Source organism: Megalobrama amblycephala, linkage group LG7 (genome assembly GCF_018812025.1).
Source record: "Megalobrama amblycephala isolate DHTTF-2021 linkage group LG7, ASM1881202v1, whole genome shotgun sequence".
Lineage (NCBI taxonomy): Eukaryota > Metazoa > Chordata > Actinopteri > Cypriniformes > Xenocyprididae > Megalobrama > Megalobrama amblycephala.
This window is the reverse complement of record NC_063050.1, coordinates 29,077,049-29,098,826: the sequence shown is the minus strand read 5'-3', so window position 1 is coordinate 29,098,826 and position 21,778 is coordinate 29,077,049.

Here is a 21,778-nt window from a genome sequence, read left to right as displayed (position 1 = left end):
TCGTAAAAAAAATCCATCATAATCAATAATTACCCGTCATTTGAATTTAAAAGTCATTTAATTGCTTCTGATTTCGTCCACATTTTCATTTTTATTCACAAACTTACAGGATAAGCAAATAGGCCTAGCTATGCATTTATTTATATTATGAAAAGAAAATTGATCAAAGACTGTCACTTTTCAGTTTTCATCTTGAACACTTGTCACGGATTGTGAGTGAATGCGATTATCCTTTCCTCTTTACTACTGTACAAAACGAAATAAACATGAATGAACATCAAAAAATATGTTGAAAGATACTAGCTTACCGAAATATGTATCACGTCAGTTTAATCAGTGTTGCAAACAATGTCACATAACATTGTACCTCAGAAAAGCCATTCGTTGACCTTAAACTTATAGACAGCAAGAAAAATAACAAACCTTAATTATATTGTCACAGAGACGAACTCCGTGGTTACCTCCTCTGGCCATCGGAGGGAGCCGTCACCCGAATACTGACACACAATCTTTACACCTGCACTACATTTCCCACAAGCCCGTACCTTGGACTGATTGCACCTCCAGCTGTAACCCATAACCTGGACTATAAAAGACTGCCATACACCTCTGTACATCGCGAAGTCTTGTTTTGCCTAGGTGGACATTTCTGAGTGTTGTTATCCTGTTTGATTACCTGTTGCTGACTACGTTTGACCCTGTTTCTCGATCCTTGCTGCCTGCCCTTTGATCCCTGCCTGGTTACTGTTCTGTGAGTGTTATCTGCCTGTCCTAACTCTTTGCCTGTTATTTGACTATGATTCTGCCTGCCTCTGTCACTCCTGTTTGCCCCTGTCTGACCCAGCCTGTACGACCACTCCATTTATAATAAAAGCATGCAAATGGATCCCAGCCTAAGTGATGATTCGTTACATATATAAGTAAGCATAAGTAACATTATTATTATAAAATTGACTTAAACTGGGTGCTTGTCTGTGTGTAATCAAACGCATCGTTTTCATTTTATTCTGAAGACTGAACTCGCGCTCTGCTGCCTCACTGGAGCACACTCACCACCTACTGGATAGGGGTGGGAATTACAGTTACAATCTGAAGCGAAACTGGTGGGGGCATTTTCTGGTTTTCTTGGCACTCCTTGCAGTGTTGGACCTTGTTTTTGAGATCTCGATCCATATTAGGCCACCATACGTATGCCCTCACTAAGCTTTTCATGTGTGATACCCCAGTATGGGCTATGTGGACTTCCTATAACACTTTGGCCCATCCTGGCAGAGGCACCACCACTCTTGAACCCCACAAGATACAACCATCCTGAACTGAGAGCTCATCTTTCCTTTTCTCAAAAGGTTTCATCACTGCGTCCACAACAATGGATGGCCAACCCTGCAGTTGGAGGCAGAGGAGTGGACGCAGGGGTCTCTGGAAGTGGCAACCAGCTTAATGCGTCCGCATTGGCATTTTCCTTCCCTGCTCTGTATACTATACGATAATGATAGGCAGACAATGTCAGTGCCCACCTCTTGATATGGGCCGATGCCATGGAAGGAATGCTCTTATGCTCACTAAACAGGCTCATCAATGGCTTATGGTCCGTGAAAACTGTGAAGGGGCGGCCATAGAGATATTGGTGAAAATGCTTCACAGCAAATACAATGGCCAAGTTTTCTTTGTCTAATTAAGAGTACCCCTTTGCTGCTTTCGTAAGCGTCATTGATGCAAATGCAGTGGGTTTCTCTGAGCCCTCCTCCATCACATGCGACAGTACTGCCCCAATGCCATATGGAGAGGCATCACATAACACTGTAAGCTCTTTTTTTAGGATCAAAATGGACAAACACACTGGCTGACTGCAGCAGATTTTTGAAGTTGGTGAAGGCAGCTGTTTGCGCCGCTCCCCACTTCCACTGGCAATTATGATGCAATAACTGGTATAATGGAGCTAGGACAGTTGATAGATCAGGCAAGAACGTCCCGTAATAAGTTACCATGCCCAGGAATGACTTAAGCTCTGACACATTTCCTGGCTTGGGGGCTGATATTTGATGTCCAGGCAGGCTACACTCTCTGCCTGGAATGTACATTTGCATTGTTTTAGCCGCAGCCCTGCATTCGACATCCTCTTGCGCACCTGGTCCAGGTTACTCAGGTGCTCCTCTTCCGTTTTCCCTGTGACCAGAATGTCGTTGAGTTGTCGTTGTGGAATCCCCTACAACAGGTTTTCCATTGTCCTTTGAAAAGCCGTTTGGGCTGTTATATTTAAAGAGCCCTTTGTGAGTGTTGATCGTGACATATTGCTTTGACTCCTTGTCCAGCAACAACTGCTGATTGTCACGGACAATAACACAAGATCCAGTAGCGAGTGTAAACAGTTTATTAATCCACAATGAAAAATAATCAAGGCAAAATGGTCAGACACATGCAACACATCAGGCTTTGGTGGCAACAAGACTGCAGCAGGCTGGGATCCAAAACTGGCAGACAGCAGTCCAGAGAAACAGAGAAACCAGAGCAGGTGAAAGGCGGGGTGAATTCTCCTGTATGCCGGAGGAAGTTTGAGGCGGACTGCCACTAGACTAAGAATTTTAGTGAGAGTAAATGGGCCGATGAATTTGGGAGCTAGTTTGTTACAAACGGAGTGGAGAGGAATATTCTTGGAAGAAAGCCACACTTTTTGACCCATGACGTAGACGGGAGGCTTCGACCGGTGATTGCCTGAGCTTTAGTGTGCGCTCCCACTCAGATGAGAGTCTCTCGGGCTCATCTCCAAGTGAGACAGCATCTCTGGACAAAGGCGTGAGCAGAGGGGACTGCGACTTCGGACTCCAGACTAGGAAACACAGGTGGCTGGTAACCTAAGCTACACTCAAATGGAGAAAGGCCCGTGGATGACACTGGTAACAAGTTATGTGCGTACTGCAGTACCCATGAGAGTTGCTGGCTCCAGGAGGAAGGATTCTGTGACACCAAACATCGCAACACTCTCTCAAGGTCCTGGTTGGCCCACTTAGTTTGGACGTTGCTCTGAGGATGAAAACCAGCCTGCTGGTGTGTTGGCTGCACGTCTTTCTCTGTGTGCTCCATGTGTTTTATTGTTTTTATTGTTAGTCTTTTGTTCTCTTCCTCAACGGAGCCAGTCTCTCTGGACTTATGATCGGCAAACGCTACTTCATATTCAAACAGTTGTATCTAGTCTCTCGTGCACGGACAAATGGCATATTCCTCCCTGGCTTGCACCGCTACCGACCGAGATAATTCGATCGACGGAGAATGCCGATGGAAGGAAGAAACGCAGAAGGAAGCGCGGATGTAGAGCAGGTGTGTCTGCTAAAACAAGGAGATCTCGGTTCGCTTCGGCCTCGAGGACGGGTGATTTGCAACTCCCATGTCTTCGTGCGGTTTATCCAGAGGAGCTGTGTGCTTCTCGCCCTAGACTCTCTCTCCCAAGATTGTTCTACCGCAAGAGTGGCCCTAATCTGGACAATTTGCGCTACGTTAGGAAGGACGACGGCCCCGGAGGTACTTGTGTGACAATTAGGAATGCTTCGGTAAGGATGGCGTTAGTCAATGCCAGATCCCTTACAAATAAGACATTCATCTTAAATGACTTTTATACTTTAAATGATTTGGATTTTATGTTTATTGTGGAAACATGGATGAACGCAGTGGATCTCACTCCTATTATGGAAGTAACTCCAACCACATGTGATTTCTTTAGTTCACCTAGAAACTGTGGGCGGGGTGGTGGCCTTGCTATTATTTTTAACAAATGTTTTAAAGGGAGATTATTACCATCTATGAACTATCAGACTTTTGAATCTCAAGTAATGATGCTGGACTTTAAAAAAACATTACTTTGTGTAAATCTGTATCGTCCACCTAAATATCACAAAGATTTTATTGAGGAATTTTCTAATTTCCTCTCTCATATAATTTCTATGTCTGATTCAATTTTAATTGTCGGAGATTTTAATATTCACGTTTGTTGCCCGGGAAAACCTTTAGTAGAAGAGTTTCTTGGATTGTTGGACTCATTTAATTTGACTCAGTCTGTGATGGGTAGTACTCATGAAAGGGGTCATTCTCTTGATCTTGTTTTATCATTAGGAGTTTCTGTTTGTGATCTTGATGTCATGGTAAACAGTTTTTCAGATCACTGTCCAGTAGTATTTAATGCAAAGCTTCCGAGTATGTGTCAATTCTCTTCTTCGCCTGCTAAGTTTTATCACATTATTTCTCCCTCAACGACATCTGTATTTTTAAATGCTTATATTGCCGCTCCATCAACCCCTTGGATTGAGTCTGCACCACCTTCTACTGATCCAGTAGAATTAACTACAACATTTAACTCTGTCTGCTCTAACATTTTAGATCTGGCTGCACCATATCAAAAGAAGGAAAAAAGAGTAAATACGCAACCATGGCTGAATGAACAGACTAGAGCTTTAAGACAGGAGTGTAGAAGAGCAGAAAGAAAGTGGAATAAAGACAATTTGCATATTTCACCTCAAATTTTGAGGAATAGTTTGATTAAATATCAAAAAGCAGTAAAGCACTTTAAAGAAAGCTATTTTGCTAATATCATTGCTAATAGCTCTGAGTCCCCACGAGAGTTATTCACTGTGGTCAACAGACTTCTTTGTCCTAGAATGAAAGTAACTTTGACTCCCTCATTAGCAACATGTAACCTATTTGCTAAGTTTTTTGTTGAGAAGATAAATGGGATTAGAGCCAGTATTGGTATTTCTGCCGCTAAATCAAGTGTAATGGAGACAACAGGATTCTGTTTTAGTCAGTTTGAAACTGTGTCACTCATGGAAATTCATGATCTTATTCGTCATTTGAAGCGTTCATTCTGTCCCAGTGACACTGTCCCTGTACGTATATTAAAGGACGGCCTTGACATTATCAGTCCGAGTATCTTATCAATTGTTAATAGTAGTCTTTATAATGGGGTTGTCCCACCCTGTTTAAAGCAAGCCATTATTGAGCCGCTTCTAAAAAAAGACAATTTGGATGTCTGCGACCTAAAAAACTATCGTCCTATATCTAAACTTCCCATTTTATCTAAGATTCTAGAGAAAATAGTTTTTAGACAATTAACTACCTATTTAACTAAGCATAATATTTTAGATAAATTCCAATCAGGCTTTAGACGTAGACATAGTACTGAGTCAGCACTTTTAAGGGTAGTGAACGATCTGTTGCTCATAAGTGATACAGGGAACCATGCTGCTTTAATACTTTTGGATCTCTCTGCTGCGTTTGATACGATTGATCATCTGATTCTCTTGAACCGGTTAAAGCAGTTTGTTGGAATACAAGGTATGGTTCACTCATGGTTTGCTTCTTACTTAGAGCAAAGAACTTTTATAGTGAAGGTTGGTAATTTCTCGTCACATCCAGAAAATCTTACCAGTGGGGTTCCCCAGGGGTCCATTTTGGGCCCTATTTTGTTTTTATTATACATGCTCCCATTGGGATTAATCTTCAAAAAATATGGTATCTCGTATCACTTATACGCAGATGACACGCAGATCTACTTGCCTCTAAAACCTAATTGTTCTGATTCTTGTGCTACACTCCGTAGCTGTTTGGATGAAGTTAAAGATTGGATGGCAGACAATTTGGTACAGTTAAATGAACGTAAAACGGAAATTATGATTTTTGGCCGTTCAGCGTTGGACAAGGCGGAAATTGACATACTAGGTCCATGGGCTTATCATTTACAGGACAGAGTGAAAAATCTGGGAGTCATCTTTGATTCATCTCTAACATTTGACAGTCAAATAAAAACTGTAGTTTGGAACTGTTTCTTCTATCTGCGGGCAATAGCTAAGTTAAAATCAATTCTGTCAACTAGCGACTTAGAAAAAGTCATCCATGCTTTTATCTTCTCCCGAATAGATTACTGTAATGCTATTTATTCTGGAACTTGTCAGACTCATGTTGCATGTCTTCAACTTGTACAAAACGCAGCAGCTAGAATGCTTATGAAGAGTAAGAAGACTGATCATGTTACTCTGTTGTCTTCATTAGGCTGGTTACCAGTGTATTATAGGATCCAATTCAAAGTTTTAACGTATGTTTTTAAGGCATTACATGGAATGGCGCCAGAATATTTGGTGGAGCTCATTAAGCCATACAAATCACGTTTAATGTTGAGATCTTCAAACAAATTTTTATTAGTGATCCCAAGAGTACGTTTTAAATCAAAAGGAGACCGTGCGTTTGCTGTCACAGGTCCAAGACTATGGAATATGCTTCCCTTCTAGGTTAGATCGTCCTCTCACTAGGTATCTGTAAGAGTCGCTTAAAATTACATCTGTATTCTTTGGCGTTTTAACTTTTCATATAAGCATTTAACATCACTGATGAGGATTATTATTGAGCATGTGTTTTGTTGTGTTGTTTGTCTGTTTGTATTTTAATTATTGATTTTTGCATACCATGTACAGCACTTTGGAGCTACAGAGTAGCCTGGAAAGTGCTCCATAAATAAATAAATACAAATACAAATACAGAAGACAGACTGACACTCGCACCCAGTAAACGACAAGACTCTCTCCAAAATTTGGATACAATTTGTCAGAAACCCTGTCAGAAACCACGTCCATCAGGAGGCCATGAATGCGAAAGACGTGATCAATGACAGTAACCGCTGTAATTTACTGGGCAAGGGAATAAAATGGGCCATCTTCGAGAACCGGTCCACTACAGTCAAAACGACTGTATTGCCCTGGGATGGCGGTAGGGCAGTGACGAAATCAAGCGTGATGTGGGACAAGGGTCTCGAATGGAAAGACAGTGGTTGAGGTAACCCCTCCGGATTAAATAAATGACCCAGTGGGCAACTGGACGGAGGCGTTACCCCTTCTAAGACAACTAGTCTTTCAGGTATAATGCACTCGGGAGTAGACGGTTGTTTGGAATGGTCAAAAATGCGAAACAAGGCATCAGGTTTGATGTTCTTTGACCCCAGACGGTAGGAAAGGGAAAAATCAAAATGACAGAAAAAAAAGTGCCCACCGAGCCTGCCTGGAGTTGAGTCGTTTAGCAGATCTGATGTACCAATGTACCAATGTCATAATTACGTTCAGCGGACGACAGTTTATGAGGAAAAAAACACGCTAGAGTGCATCTTGTCGTCTGAGGAAGAGCGCTGGGAGAGAACCGCGCCCACCCCCACCATCGACCTCCACCACAAACTGACGTGTGGGATCAGGGGCAATGAGAATGGGAGCTGAAACAAAATGGCTCTTGAGGTTGCTAAATGCAGCTTCAGCTGCTCTAGGCCACCTGAACGTCACTTTGGTGGAGGTCAAGGCAGTCAGAGGAGCGGGTAGTTGGCTGTAATTGCGAATAAAAAGCCGGTAGAAATTGGCAAACCCCAGAAACCTCAGCAGGGCATTGCGGAAATCTGGGGTTGGTCAATCCACCACAGCTCTAACCTTATTGGGATCCATGCGCATTCCCTCGGATGAGATGATGTACCCCAAAAACGGAACCGACTGTGCATAGAATGTGCACTTCTCCACCTTGACAAAAAGCCCATTCTCGAGCAGCCTCTGGAGCACCCGCCTGACGTGCTGAATGTGTTCCTGGAAAAAAGAGAAAAATATCAATGTCATCCAGGTAGACATATATGAACTGATGTCTCTCAGCACGTCATTAACGAGCGCTTGGAAAACCGCGGGGGAGTTGGACAGCCCGAAGGGCATAACAAGATATTCAAAGAATCAGAAATATATTTCTCCATGGCCTCCCTTTCTGGAGCAGAAGGCGAGTATAACCTGCCCTTAGGCAGAGACGTACCTGGTAATAAATCTATACCACAGTCATAGGGACGATGCGGAGGAAGAGAAGCAGCCGGGACTTACTGAACACTCCCTTCAGGGCGAGATACTCTTCGGGCACGTTAGACAGACTCTTTCTCAATTCGCCAGTACTCGCTGGATCCATAGTGGTCAGATCATTATGTCACGGACAATAACACAAGATCCAGTAGCGAGTGTAAACAGTTTATTAATCCACAATGAAAAATAATCAAGGCAAGATGGTCAGACACATGCAACACGTCAGGCTTTGGTGGCAACATGCAGGCTGGGATCCAAAGCTGCCAGATGGCACTCCACAGAAACACGGCTGGGTGAGAATCCCCACTTGAACAGAAACAAACTCACAGGAAACAGGAGACAAAGGGAGAACTGCTGGGAGCAACGAGACCACAACGTGAGCACAAGAACGATCTGACAAAGAACACAGCAAACACACGACTACATATAGGACAGATAACGAGACACACCTGTGACTGATCAGTGCAGTTAATCACCATAGCGACGCTAATGACTAACTGACACTGACAGCACCCAAACACAACACACACTCACACACAGACAGAGCAAGAATGAGTCAGTGAACCCATGAACCGTGACACTGATAGACGTGACTTATATCAAGCTTAGTGAAAGTTTTGCCTCCAGCAAGCATTGAGAACAAGTCCTCCACCCTTGGTATGTCTCCACCTTCGCTGCCTGATTGATTGTCAGCTTACAGTCTCCACAAATACGGACTGTACCTGTCAGGAAATGAACACAGACAGAGGATCTAAGTGCAAGTATAACAATATTTATTGACAGAATACGCTGTACAATAACTTCACTCCAAATAGACAGACGATGCAGAGCCTGAGGCGTGCAGAGTGGTGATGAGCTGGGTGGCGCAGGGCTGCAGAGACCAAGGATAATCCAGCCCAGAAAGCAGGGCACACAGCGGATTAATGTTAGCATGAAAAACAGGTTTGATTTTAGATACGTGAAACATGGGATGAATTCTACAGTACGCTGGAGGGAATTTAAGGCGGACTGTCACCGGACTAAGAATCTTGGTGACAGTAAACGGGCCAATGAATTTGGATTCCAACTTATTACATACAGAGCGAAGTGGAATGTTCTTGGAAGAAAGCCACACTTTTTGACCGACAACGTATATGGGAGGCTTCAGCCTGTGGCAATTGGCCTGGGCCTTGGTGCGCGAGAACCCGAAGAAGAGTCTTGCAGAGTTGTCCATGTGTGACGACACCTCTGGACAAAGGCGTGAGCGGAGGGGACCGCGACTTCGGATTCCAGACTAGGAAAGATAGGTGGCTGGTAACCTAGACTACACTGAAAAGGCGACAGGCCCGTTGCCGACACTGGTAACGAGTTGTGCGCGTACTCCACCCAAGGTAGCTGCTGACTCCAGGAGGAAGGATTCTGAGCTACCCAACATCGCAACGTTCTCTCCAAATCCTGGTTGGCTCTCTCAGCTTGGCGAATCCCAAAAACCTCTGCAGGGCCTTGCGGGAATCTGGGATTGGCCAATCCACCACAGCCTTAACCTTGTCAGGATCCATGCGCACCCCCTCGGACGACACGATATAACCCAAAATGGAACTGACTGTGGCATAACCTGATATTGCTGAGTTCAACATGTTCCTGGGTCAACATTTTTGTTGATCCTGGAACAACATTCAAATCAACCAATCAGATTTCAGGGACAAGTTTACAGATTATGTCAAGTTTAGACTTAAAATCATGAATTGGTGCTTCTACATCAGTGTTATTCATCTATCATTTCCCTCAGATTTTTGGGATAACTTATGGTTATCCCTATGGGTTAGGTTTAGGGGTAGGATTAGGGTTAAGATTCAATTTTCAGACAAAATATGTTGACCCAGGAACGCATCGTGCCTGACTGTGCATGAAAAACGCACTTCTCTGCCTTGACAAAAAGTGTCATAAATGAACTGACATAAATGAACTGATCGACCATGTCTCTCAACATGTCATTAATGAGTGCTTGGAACACGGCGGGCGAGTTGGAAAGACCGAAGGGCATAACCAAGTATTCAAAGTGCCCTCTAGGGGTGTTAAATGCCGTCTTCCACTCATCCCCCTCCCTAATGAGAACCAAATGATAAGCGTTGCGCAAAAAAAACCTGCCCCCATGGGAGACGAGGAAGGGCAGATGATCCCAGCTGCCAGAGAATCAGAAATGTATTTCTCCATGACCTCCCTTTCTGGATTAGAAAGTGAATATAACTTGCCTTTAGGCGGAGAAGACCCTGGCAATAAGTCTATAGCACAGTCGTAGGAACGATGCGGAGGGAGAGAAGCAGCCCGGGACTTACTGAACACTTTCTTCAGGTCGAGGTAATCCTCAGGCACGTTTGACAAATTCATCGACTTCTCCTGTAACACAGAATGAGACACAGAAGAACAAGCAGACAACAAACAAGACACATGACAGTGATTACTCCACTCCGCCACTGAGCCCTGGCCCCACTCAATCCTGGGCTCAATCCTACTGCTTTCACTTTAACAGCTTTGGTCACATGAAACACATCACTCTTCGCACTGCCACTTGCTTTTTGAATATCTTTTGCATGTAGTCCTGCCGACTCCATACCTTTTGCGATTTCCATCGCTTTTGTAAAGGAGAGTGTCACTTCCCCTAGCAGCCTGCGCTGAATTACAACATCATTAATTCCACGCATGAGACAATCACGCAGCATGTCCTCCAGTACAGCTCCAAACTGGCACAGCTCGGCCACAAACTTTGAAATAGAGTCTCCAGGCCTACGAAAATGGTTGTGGAACTTAAAATGCTGCACAATCACTGAAGGTGTCGGGCTGTGGTGGTTCTGAATAAGATTGATTAAATCTTTTTAAGCCAACTCTCCCGGCTTTCGTGGTGTTGCCAAGTTCCTCATGAGCTTATAAGTCTTTGTCCGCATACACTCAACAAGATAGAGTGCTTATTATCTTCGTCCGCGATCTCATTCGCAGCGAAAAAATGCTCCAGATGCTCTGTATACTCCAGCCAGTCACCATTTTCTTCCATGAACTCCCCCACAGTTCCGAACATCACCATTTTGTCAATTTAATTTGTGTGTGCAGGCTTCTCACTTGTGCCAACCCATACGATTCGTTAGCAGCTGATCCGTGGCTGCAGTGGTGTAGGCAGAATTTTATTTTTGGCCAGGCATGGGCAAAAGTGAGCAGGCACTTTCACGTAGGGTCCTATAGCCAACATATTTCTTATAGCCAAAAGCAAACTAATGGACTTGGGATGTGCGATATTGACAAAAAATGATATCTTTTTTTTTTGGGGGGGGGGGGGATTTTCTCGATAATGATAATTAGACAATATTTTGCTGAGTGTGTTATTGTGTTAGTACCTTGGCAGGTTTTTCCTGTGGGCAGCTGACTCCTAAGGTTTTTGATATTCTTCATATTTTGTACGGTAGTTAGTTTGCAGCAGTGACTGAAATTATCTTTTCCAATAAGTTTAAAATGATTTTTTACCTTTTACCATTTTTACCTTTATTTTTTTACCTAATTAAATTCACGCCTGATCTTTTGTGTCAAATTAATTAACAATTAATTGTCATTTAATCAATAAATTCAATTATAACAATAAGATACACTAGGGCTGTTACCAATCAAATGAAATCAATATCAACAAAATTAATCTTCGCGATGCAGTGGAAACACAGAAACTGCATCTAAAGTGGTTTTATATGCATTTATACACTGTCATGAGTCAGGTTTGATCTCTCGTGTTTTTTGGGTGTTTTTCCTCTCTATCGTTCTTCTTTCATTAATTTCAGCTGTTCCCTGTTACCTCTAACGTTCGCGCTCTCGTGCGCGCACCTGTTCTGTGTCTTCGTGCTGATTGCGCTGCCTATTTCTCTCTATTCTTTGTTCTTGTCTGTGTCCGGGAATTGCTTAACATGAGTGTGACTTTATCCTAGCATTGTGCTTTACGAGTCTTATGTGTGTGTTAGCAGCTTTTGTTTTGAATCTGAGTTCCAGCCCCAAGTTCCAGCCCTGAGTTCGACTTTGTCTTCTGCTGTCCTGTTCAACTGTACTCTGCTACAATTCTACTGCAAGGTTGCTTCTATCTACCTGCCTGAACAGTTCCATCAATCAACAACAGCGGGACTCTGTAGAGGATCTGCGGCTTGGAAAGCTTCTGTGGGATCTTTTGTTCTCCAGCTGCAGCGTGTTTGCTATTATTATATGTCTGGCAGTCTGTTTCTGTTTGCATACTGGAACTTTAATAAACTTTGTGAACTATTTTCGCCTCTGGGTCATCTAGAGTCACCTGACAGAATTCCCGGACCAAGAAATGGACCCGGCGAAGGAAACACAGATCCACTTTACTGTTAGGATGCAAGGGGCGATGCTCGGTCGTCATGAGCAGGAACTCTCTGCGATTAGACATGCGGTTGAGAACCTCATTGGTCAAGTGACGGACTTATCTCACCAATTTCAACTCCTCAGTCATAAGTTTTCCGATTTTCCTCCTCCCAGTCAAGCCCCAGAACCGAGAGTGAACAACCCACCAAGATACGCCGGTGAGCCCTCAGAATGCCAAGCCTTCCTAACTCAATGTGAAGTTGTTTTTTCTCTCCAACCCTCTACGTATGCGACCGACCTTGCGAAGGTTGCATTTGTTATTTCTCTGCTGACAGGGAGAGCGCGAGACTGGGCCACGGCTGTCTGGGAGGCGGAGGCGGTATGCTGTCATTCCTTCACTGCGTTCTGGGAGGAGATGGTAAAGGTTTTCGACCGCTCCGTAAGCGGACGCGAAGCATCCTGCCAGCTCGCTGTCTTACGCCAGGGAGGACGCTCAGTTTCTGACTTCTCCATAGAGTTTCGTACTCTGTCAGCTTCATGTCAGTGGAATGAGGCGCAGTTTCTGGAGGGATTGTGTCCTGAGATTAAGGATGAGATCTATGCGCGAGAAGTCCCCACTGCCCTCGATCAGCTGGTGGATTTGGCCATCCATTTGGAGAAGTGTGCCGACCTCCGGCACCGTGCCCGCGGCACCCTACAGGCTCAATCTCCACCCCAGCCTGGACCAGCGACTGTTTCGTTTGAAGCCGCTCAGTTTCCTGAGCCCATGCAGACTGCTGGAATTTGCATTTCGCCATCTGAACATCAGCGTCAAGCCCTCCATCACCTTTGCATGTACTGTGGGCGTTCGGGACCTCTGGTGGCTGTTAGCCCGCTAAAAGAGAACGCTCGCCAGTAGACCTGGGGATACTGTCGAGCGCTGTTTCTAATTCTTCTCCCATCAAATCAGTCACCACTCTGCCCGTTGTGGTCCGGTGGGCAGGAACGACTACTACATGCCAAGCTCTCATTGATTCTGGGTCTGAGGGAAATTTTATCCCTTTGTTGAAGCTCGATGACCCTACTCCTGTGTTTGCGTTAGACGGCAGTGAGCTGCCAAGTATACACTTTATTACTGCACCTATGAGTTTCATCATCTCAGGCAACCACCAAGAGACTATTTCTTTTTCTATTTTTCGTTCTACTATTGCCCCTATTGTTTTGGGTCATCCTTGGCTCGTTCAACATAATCCTCAAGTTAATTGGTCACAAGGAACCATTCAGTCATGGCATTTGTCTTGTCATGTCCAGTGTCTTGTATCTGCTGTGTCTCCTGTCTCTTCTGTATCTGTGTTGCAGGAGGAGCCTGGTGATTTGTCCGGAGTGCCGGAGGAGTATCACGATCTGCGGGCGGTATTCAGTCATTCCCAGGCTGCGTCCCTTCCTCCTCACCATCCGTATGATTGTAGTATAGAACTACTTCCCGGGACTACTCCTCCCCGCGGTCGTTTATACTTTCTTTCAGCCCCTGAGCGCGAAGCTCTCAAGAAGTACTTATCTGAGAGTCTGGCAGCCGGTACTATCGTTCCTTCCACCTATCCTGCTGGCGCTGGGTTTTTTTTTGTTAAAAAGAAGGACGGCTCATTGCGCCCCTGTATTGATTATAGAGGGTTGAATGACATAACGGTCAAGAATCGTTACTCCTTGCCCCTTATGTCTTCCGCCTTTGAGTTGCTTCAGGGGGCCCGCATTTTCACCAAATTGGACCTCCGTAATGCTTACCATTTGGTGTGTATTAAAGAGGGAGATGAGTGGAAGACGGCGTTTAACTCCCCTCTCGGTCACTTTGAATATCGGGTTCTTCCGTTTGGCCTGGACAACGCACCGGCCATTTTCCAAGCCCTAGTAAATGATATTCTGAGAGACATGCTAAATATATTTGTTTTCGTTTATTTAGATGACATTCTCATCTTTTCCCCGTCTCTAGCGGTGCATGTCCAGCATGTCCGTCGTGTCTTACAGCGTCTATTGGAGAACAAGCTTTTTGTTAAGGCTGAGAAGTGTGTTTTCCATGCTCAGTCTGTGTCTTTCCTGGGTTCGGTTATCTCTGCTGACGGCATCAGCATGGATCCTGCTAAGGTACGTGCAGTTTTGGAATGGCCCATCCCAGATTCTCATACTGGTCTCCAGCGTTTTCTGGGATTTGCTAATTTTTATCGTCGCTTTATTGCTAATTTCAGTCACATTGTCGCGCCTCTAACGGCTCTCACTTCGCCTAAGAAACGATTTGAATGGACCGAGGGAGCTCAGCACGCTTTTGACAAACTGAAGGAGCTGTTCACTTCAGCACCCATTCTTATCATGTCCGATCCTACCGAACAATTTATTGTCGAACAATTTATGCCTCTGATATTGCCGTGGGCACGGTCCTTTCTCAGCGTTCCCCCACTGCTAATAAGGTTCATCCGTGCGCGTTCTTCTCGCACCGCTTCTCACCTGCCGAACGAAACTACGACATCGGAAACCGTGAGCTTCTCGCCATTCGTTTGGCTTTGGGCGAGTGGTGACACTGGTTAGAGGGCTCCTCTGTTCCGTTCGTTGTATGGACAGATCATAGAAACCTCGAATATATCCGGTCTGCTAAATGGTTGAATGCTCGTCAGGCTCGTTGGGCGCTTTTTTTTGGACGTTTCGATTTCACCATTTCCTATAGACCCGGATCGAAGAATACTAAGCCTGATGCCCTTTCACGGCAGTTTGGTTCCGCTGGTGACGCCTCTTCCTCGGAGCCCATCCTATCGGAGGGCTGCGTGGTGGCAGGTGTTTCCTGGGGAATCGAGAAACAAGTCAAGACCGCTCTTACCGGTGTGTCTATTCCGAGACTATGTCCTCCTAATCAATTGTTTGTTCCACCGACCATGCGGCCCGCTGTCCTCCGATGGGGTCATTCCTCTAAACTGGTAGTCCATCCAGGGGTTAAAGGAACCCTAGCGTCCATAAGCCAACGATTCTGGTGGCCTTCTAGAACACGCGATGTGCGTCGTTTTATTTCTTCGTGTCCCGTATGTGCTCAGACCAAGTCGAATAATTCTCCTCCCGCCGGTCTCCTTAGACCCCTTCCCATTCCGTCTCGTCCATGGTCACATCTGGCCATGGACTTCGTTACTGGTCTGCCTGCTTCTAACGGTAACACTGTCATCCTCACAATTGTCGATCGCTTTTCTAAGGCAGCCCATTTCGTACCGCTTAGTAAACTCCCTTCCGCCAAGGAGACCGCGCAAATTATTGTTGAGAATGTTTTTCGTTTGCATGGACTCCCTTCTGACATCGTCTCGGACAGAGGTCCCCAATTTGCTTCACAATTCTGGAGGGAATTTTGTTGCTTAATTGGGGCTACTGCCAGCTTGTCCTCGGGTTTTCACCCCCAGATGAATGGTCAAGCTGAACGTACTAATCAGATTTTAGGACGCATGCTTCGTACTTTGGCTTTTCGTAACCCTGCGTCGTGGTGCGAGCAACTCCCTTAGGTCGAGTACGCCCATAATTCTCTTCCCTCGTCGGCTACTGGGTTATCTACTTTTCAGTCTTCATTAGGGTATCAGCCCCCTCTGTTTCCCTCTCAGGAGACTGAAACTTCTGTTCCCTCTGTCCAAGCTTTTATCCGCCATTGCCAACGTACGTGGAGAGCTGTTAGATCCGCCTTATGTCGAAATAGAGAGCGTACCCGTCGCGCCACCAATCGTCGTCGCGTTAGAGCGCCCAGATATATCTGTGGACAAAAGGTTTGGTTATCCACCAAGGATTTGCCTCTTCAGACCGAATCACGTAAACTGGCCACACGTTTCATTGGGCCCTTCCCCATAATCAAAGTCCTTAGCCCTGTGGCCGTTAAGCTCAAATTGCCTCCTAATTTGAGGCGCGTTCACCCGGTCTTCCATGTCTCATGTGTTAAGCCGGTCGTTCGCGCTCCCGCCCACCCTGCCCACTGTCCCGCTCTTGTTGAAAGTTCTCCTGTTTACAGAGTCAGGAGACTGCTGGACATGCGCCGTCGGGGTCGGGGCTACCAGTATCTTGTCGATTGGGAGGGTTATGGTCCTGAGGAGAGGAGTTGGATTCCGGCCCAGGACGTCCTGGACCACTCGGTCATTGATGATTTCCTCCGCTCTCGCCAGTCCTCTTCCTTGGGAGCGCCGGGGGGGCGCTCCTTGGGGGAGGGGTACTGTCATGAGTCAGGTTTGATCTCTCGTGTTTTTTGGGTGTTTTTCCTCTCTATCGTTCTTCTTTCATTAATTTCAGCTGTTCCGTTACCTCTGACATTCGCGCTCTCGTGCGCGCACCTGTTCTGTGTCTTCATGCTGATTGCGCTGCCTATTTCTCTCTATTCTTTGTTCTTGTCTGTGTCCGGGAATTGAGTGTGACTTTATCCTAGCATTGTGCTTTACGAGTCTTATGTGTGTGTTAGCAGCTTTTGTTCTGAATCTGAGTTCCAGTCCCAAGTTCCAGCCCTGAGTTCGACTTTGTCTTCTGCTGTCCTGTTCAGCTGTACTCTGCTACAATTCTACTGCGAGGTTGCTTCTATCTACCCGCCTGAACAGTTTCCATCGATCAACAACAGCGGGACTCTGTAGAGGATCTGCGGCTCGGAAAGCTTCTGTGGGATCTTTTATTCTCCATTCTCCATTATACGTCTGGCAGTCTGTTTCTGTTTGCATACTGGAACTTTAATAAACTTTGTGAACTATTTTCGCCTCTGGGTCATCTAAAGTCACCTGACATACACACTGTTTGATGAAGTTCAGAGCTGACAAATGCATTTAAACTGCAGTTACAAATGCATAATGCTTTAAACATAAAACGCTGAATATTGATATTTTGAAATTATTAAAAATGAAAAGATACTTTAAATGTGACGGCTGATTCTTTCAGGAACAATGTTTATCATAAACTAGCACTGAGACCCACAATCTGCCCTACCTAAATTTACAGCCAGGAGTCGCTACTGATATTGAGTCTTTATAGGGGTATCTATCTATCTATCTATCTATCTATCTATCGTCTGCAATAATATTGTGATTGTTGTTTTAACAATATGCGATCTGAAATTATCGAGTATTTCTTTCACTTTACAAAAACAAACAGAGAGAGTTGCATGCATACACTACATGATGTAACGTTAAGCTGAGTTCAGTCTGCATGATTTTAGCCCTGATTTTGGCTCGCCAACAGGTTTTGAGAAATCGCCGACAAATGCCCGAAATCACAAGCAAATCGGTGCTCGTTCATGCGAGTGACAATCACGCAGTGTGAATGAGCAAAGACGCAATCTGAGAGAATCGCAGATGATTCAAAATCCTGCTGTGTGAAAAGTGTTCTGACTGAAAACTACATCAGCAATGATCGACAGCCAATGAGAGAGCAAGATACAGAGCAGCGGGGAGTTCGGGGAGGAGTTATAGACCACAATATCAGCAAACATGGCTTCGTTTCAGATAAACATTACAATTCTATCAAACAGAAACAAAGCACAAGCATTTGCTTGACCATCTGCAACAGCAGCACATTGAAAAGTTATTTATTTACCTCCAACTCTCGTTGCAGAACACACAATCCACAGTCTCCCCAACCATTTTCTCCTCCATATTCTTTTTCTTTTTCTTGTTTTCGCTGCAAATCAGCGCACCGGCAATTCATATTGCAAGCTTCTTGCCAGCTACCGTTTTTAATAATAATAATAACTCCGGTCTTGCGTGATATCGCGTTGTTTCCTTGTCACATCTCGCGTGTGTTTGGTTGTGAAATGTAATTTGCATGCCAGACAGAGTTGTCGGCGATTCTTCCTATTGTAAAGTCATGCAGTGTGAAACCTTCTGTCGCCGATCCATCGTGCAGTATGAACACAGCAGTGACTGAATGCTGGCCAAGATAGTCATGCAGTGTGAAAAGAACAGTGACCCGACTGCTTTGAAAATCGTGCAGTCTGAACTCGGCTTTAGTCTAGTAGGTTAGACTAGTACGCTGGTGCATTTAGGCACTAAACACTCACGACCTTCCTACGAGTCCGCACTTTGTGATGTAAAGTCACTTTGAGCTTCGGGAAGAAGTCCACCATTGTAAAGTGCATAGAAGTGTGCCATTTGGGACAGGGCCGATATTATCGCAGACAGCTGTAAGTTTAGGTAGGGCACATTCTGGGTCTCAGCGCTAGTTTTTGATAAACATTTTGTAAGCTTTATATCCTAATTGCTGAACACATCAGACACACTTTTGTCAGAATTCTAATGTCCTTGCGTTATTCAGCCTGAGCTCTATCGATGATTGAAAGACTTTTGTTCACACAACAAATGCATAGAATGCATCTTAGAATTGCCTTAACATAGTATTTGTTGTGTCCAAATGTTGTTTTAGAATATTACAAGTTAGAAGTTCCAGAGAGGAAAACAAAGTCACATCTTTTCTCAGAACAAACAAAAAATATTCTCTGAAAACAAACTCTCAAATATTAAACACCTGCGATTCAGCAACTACCCGCACATGCACTCACATCTGTGTAAAGTAGCCTTGTTGACAAGTTTGGGTGAGTAAAGGCAAAACACACAATCTGTCTGGTATGTGGCATTGTTTCTTTAATGCAGTGTATACTTTTTTCTTTATTTACCCCGAAAGAAGGGAAGAGAAATGTGACAACATGCCCCATAGGTGAAGCACATTGTATCATGACCATATGACAGCTTAAAATGTTATCTAATCAAAATAATATACATGACAAACTAAAACATTTTGTCATTAAAAGACAATTATTATTTCTTTCATATAAAATAAAAGCATTTTTTAAGAAATTCAAATTTAAATAATTTTGTAGTTTGACAATGAACACTAAAGAACACAGCTATACAGCCTAGATCAAAACAATACCGACAAACAGCTCAAGAAACACATTCAGAAAAACACAGAGCTGAACTCAACACTCTCCTCCCTCCACTCACAGCTCTCACAGAACACCAGACAAATAGACGAGCCAGTACCAATGCTGAACATTGCTTAAAATAATATTTGATGAATGTTCAGGTTCTTCCTCTTTATTCACCTTTTCTCCATGATATAATTTCTTATAAAGGTTTTGGGAAACAGACTGTAATTTTAGGATGATTCATACATTTGTTTCTACAAGGTTTTGGGAAATGTGGCCCTGTTAGTTTTGATCTGAGAGAGTGAAGAGTGTTATTGTTCTCTACAGGTTGTGGGATTGTGGTGTCACAGATGAAGGTTGTGCTGCTTTGGCTTCAGCTCTGAGATCAAACCCCTCACACCTGAGAAAACTGTATCTGTCTTTGAATAAACTAGGAGACTCGGGAGTGAAGCTGCTTTCTGCTGTACTGGAGAATCCTCACTGTAAACTGGAGAAGCTAGAGTAAGATCATGCGTGACTCTCACATGAAACTCACTGTGAATTTTGCAATTTCAATAATTCATAAAGTAACATTGAAATGGAATAAAATGCAGGGTAAACTATTACATTCATCCATTGAAATTACCATTACCACATATCAATTTAAAGGGTTAGTTCACTCAAAAATGATTTTTTTCAACCTGTTAGCCAATTAATCACGATTAATCACATCCAAAATAAAAGTTTGTTTACGTAATATATGTGTGTGTGCTGACTATATTTGTTTTGTGTGTGTGTATATATATATTAGTGGTGGGCATAGATTTTTTTTTTTTAATCTAGATTAATCTCACTGTAATCTTGGAATTAATCTAGATTAATCTAGATTAAAATGGCTCATTTGAATTCTGCCAAAGACATTCAGAATATGTGTGCTACCCAAATAATGACTAAAAGTAATCCGCCATTTTGTCCGACAAAGCAGTCAGGAGTTAGAAGATTAACCATTCATGTTTATTTGATGCTATAAATGGACTCGTAGTAAGAGATGATCGGTTTACGAGCCTCTTGAGCTGAAGCGCTACATGGTCACGACACATTAAAGAGCAACAAAGCGGTTTTTATTGTTTAAATTTCTTAAAAAACTACACAGTTTTAAAGCGGGGACTTTGTTTAATATCATAAGTAACCTGCTCTGTCTTGTCTGTCGACGTGTTGTCAGTGTCTTCTTTGCTCCGCGATGCATTTATCACTGTGTGTGGCGTGACAGCGCCACGGCTTGTCGGACAAAGCAACAGTAACTAAGGGGGGCGGGTCTTTGTGAAGGGTCAATTCGGCTAGGTATACATCCGCGCTAAAATATCAAGGTGAAAGTCTTCATAGCTTGCGTAGTATAGACCCAGCTCCCAACCCAACTTTGAGAATAGATTAACGGTGATATTTTTTTTAATCGTCCGATAAGAGTTTCACGTTAACGCAGCACGTTAACGCCGATAACGGCCCACCACTACTATATATATATATATATATATATATATATATATATATATACAGGTGCTGGTCATATAATTAGAATATCATCAAAAAGTTGATTTATTGCACTAATTCCATTCAAAAAGTGAAACTTGTATATTATATTCATTCATTACACAAAGACTGATATATTTCAAATGTTTATTTTTTTTAATTTTGATGATTATAACTGACAACTAAGGAAAATCCCAAATTCAGTATCTCAGAAAATTTGAATATTGTGAAAAGGTTCAATATTGAAGACACCTGGTGCCACACTCTAATCAGCCAATTAACTCAAAACACCTGCAAATGCCTTCAAATGGTCTCTCAGTCTAGTTCTGTAGGCTACACAATCATGGGGAAGACTGCTGACTTGACATTTGTCCAAAAGACGACCATTGACACCTTGCACAAGGAGGGCAAGACACAAAAGGTCATTGCAAAAGAAGCTGGCTGTTCACAGAGCTCTGTGTCCAAGCACATTAATAGAGAGGCGAAGGGAAGGAAAAGATGTGGTAGAAAAAAGTGTACAAGCAATAGGGATAACCACACCCTGGAGAGGATTGTGAAACAAAACCCATTCAAAAATGTGGGGGAGATTCACAAAGAGTGGACTGCAGCTGGAGTCAGTGCTCCAAGAACCACTACGCACAGACGTATGCAAGACATAGGTTTCAGCTGTCGCATTCCTTGTGTCAAGCCACTCTTGAACAACAGACAGCGTCAGAAGCGTCTAAAGACAAAAAGGACTGGACTGCTGCTGAGTGGTCCAAAGTTATGTTCTCTGATGAAAGTAAATTTTGCATTTCCTTTGGGAATCATGGTCCCAGAGTCTGGAGGAAGAGAGGAGAGGCACACAATCCATGTTGCTTGAGGTCCAGTGTAAAGTTTCCACAGTCAGTGATGGTTTGGGGTGCCATGTCATCTGCTGGTGTTGGCCCACTGTGATTTCTGAGGTCCAAGGTCAATGCAGCCCTATACCAGGAAGTTTTAGAGCACTTCATGCTTCTTGCTGCTGACCAACTTTATGGAGATGCAGATTTCATTTTCCAACAGGACTTGGCACCTGCACACACTGCCAAAGCTACCAGTACCTGGTTTAAGGACCATGGTATCCCTGTTCTTAATTGGCCAGCAAACTCGCCTGACCTTAACTACATAGAAAATCTATGGGGTATTGTGAAGAGGAAGATGCGATATGCCAGACCCAACAATG